Genomic DNA, 2,500 nt, shown 5'->3' with positions numbered 1-2,500 from the left:
AATGTAATCAAATTTCCCTGTAAGCATAGTGATTAAAAAATAATAAATTTAAGTTTATCAATAATTGATATTTACAATAAAGGCATTATTTATAATTCGAAGGTAATAAATAAATCATATTTTTAAAGTAATTATAATTGGTAATTTTAAATGTGATAGTAATTGATAATTCCGAATGTAATTTTGTGTTTACCTTTTTTATTCTTCTTTTCAGGGAAGTGAGTCCTGACTCAGCCAACCACAAGTCTTAAGGTGAGTCATGTCTTAACGTGAGTCATGTCTCGTGGAGTTACTCATCTCCCCGCTCTACGACCCAGAGACATCCCTTATCCCCCGCTCTACGACCAAGAGAGATCCCTTATCCCCCGCTCTACGGCCCAGAGAGATCCTTTATCCCCCGCTCTACGACCCAGAGAGATCCCTTATCTCCCGCTCTACGACCCAGAGAGATCCCTTATCCCCCGCTCTACGACCCAGAGAGATCCCTTATCCCCCGCTCTATGGCCCAGAGAGATCCTTTATCCCCCGCTCTACGACCCAGAGAGATCCCTTATCCCCCGCTCTACGACCCAGAGAGATCCCTTGTCCCCCGATCTACGACCCAGAGAGATCCCTTATCCCCCGCTCTACGGCCCAGAGAGATCCCTTATGCCCCGCTCTACGACCCAGAGAGATCCCTTATCCCTTACTCTACGACCCAGAGAGATCCCTTATCCCCCGCTCTACGACCCAGAGAGATCCCTTATCCCCCGCTCTACGGCCCAGATAGATCCCTTATTCCCCGTTCTACGGCCCAGAGAGATTCATTATCCCCCGCTCTAAGGCCCAGAGAGATCCCTTATCCCCCGTTCTACGATCCAGAGAGATCCCTTATCCCCCATTCTACGGCCCAGAGAGATTCCTTATCCCCCATTCTACGGCCCAGAGAGATCCCTTATCCCCCGTTCTACGACCCAGAGAGATCCCTTATCGCCCATTCTACGGCCCAGAGAGATCCCTTATCCCCCATTCTACGGCCCAGAGAGATCCCTTATCCCCCGTTCTACGACCCAGAGAGATCCCTTATCCCCCGTTCTACGGCCCAGAGAGATTCCTTATCCCCCGCTCTAAGGCCCAGAGAGATCCCTTATCCCCCTTTCTACGGCCCAGAGAGATCCCTTATCCCCCCGTTCTACGGCCCAGAGAGATTCCTTATCCCCCGCTCTAAGGCCCAGAGAGATCCCTTATCCCCTGCTCTACGGCCCAGAGAGATCCTTTATCCCCCGCTCTACGACCCAGAGAGATCCCTTATCCCCCGCTCTACGACCCAGAGAGATCCCTTGTCCCCCGCTCTACGACCCAGAGAGATCCCTTGTCCCCCGCTCTACGACCCAGAGAGATCCCTTATCCCCCACTCTACGACCCAGAGAGATCCCTTATTCCCCGCTCTACGACCCAGAGATATCCCTTATCCCCCGCTCTACGACCATCGTAGATCATCTTTCTCTCTAGAACCATCATAGGAAACCCATCAAAATAGACCACCCCTCCCCATTCAATGGCCATAATAGATCTCCCCCTTTCCCCGCTCAACGACCATAATAGATCACCTGTCCCCACCCACCCCACACTCTACGACTATTCTTAGATGACTCAGCAAACATTAAACTTTGTGTCCATGATCGGTATCTTGGGAAACCATGCTTAGATAATTGAACGTCTCCTAATTTCATCTATAACTGTTGCAATGAGCTTACCCACTAATAGAGATAATTGGCCTGTAATTACCAAGAAGTGGTTGCCTTCTTACGAGGATTAGCGTAACAATGTAGTTTCTTAGGTCGCTCTTTCTCTCTTAAGTGACTTTATCAATATTGTGGTCAATGTTTTCACTGTGCAATTTTCACTGCCTTTAATTTTCTTGGAGCATTTCAAAACAAGATGCGGCTAGTAGTAACAGCCTGGTTGATCAGACCCTGATCCACCATGAGGCCCGGTCTCAGACCGAGCCGCGGGGGCATTGACCCCCGAAACCCTCTCCAGGTAAACTGACTGTAGGAGCGTTCTGGTAGTGTGTGGAAGTGCGTTCTGATAGTGTAACTGCATTCTGGTAGTGGTTGTAGTTGCGTCTTAATAAGGGCTGCAAGTGCGTCCAGAAAGTGGGTGTAAGTGCGACGTGGCAGTTGATGTAGGTGTGTCATGGTAATGTGGTAGATGTGTCATGGTAATGTGTGTAGAGGTTTCATGGTTGTGAGTGTAGGTGAATTATGGTAGTGGGTGTAGATGTGTTATGGTAGTGGATGTAGATATGTCATGGTAGTGGGTGTTGATGTGTCATGGTAGTGGGTGTAGATGTGTCATGGTAGTGGGTGTAGGTGTGTCATGGCAGTGGGTGTAGATGTGTCATGTTAGTGGGTGTAGATGTGTCATAATAGTGAGTGTAGATGAGTCATAATAATGGGTGTAGATTTGTCATGGTAGTGAGTGTAGATGTGTCATGGTAGTGGGTGTTGGTGTGTCA

At 48.6% G+C, this 2,500-nt stretch overlaps 1 protein-coding gene across 6 annotated transcripts in view; it reads left to right on the top strand.

Moving 5' to 3' along the window:
• The window catches only part of LOC128688563 (octopamine receptor beta-2R-like), a 1,632,995-nt gene that overhangs the window by 713,253 nt on the left and 917,242 nt on the right, over window positions 1-2,500 (top strand). For all 6 annotated transcript variants that reach the window (XM_070082740.1, XM_070082747.1, XM_053776437.2 and 3 more), the window contains one exon: window positions 215-252. The gene's annotated coding sequence lies outside the window, so the exon portion shown is untranslated. The remainder of the gene's footprint in view (window positions 1-214; window positions 253-2,500) is intronic.

Source organism: Cherax quadricarinatus, chromosome 1 (assembly GCF_038502225.1).
Source record: "Cherax quadricarinatus isolate ZL_2023a chromosome 1, ASM3850222v1, whole genome shotgun sequence".
Lineage (NCBI taxonomy): Eukaryota > Metazoa > Arthropoda > Malacostraca > Decapoda > Parastacidae > Cherax > Cherax quadricarinatus.
The sequence above is the reverse complement of the archived record's forward strand: the minus strand, read 5'-3'. Positions and strand labels throughout refer to the sequence as shown.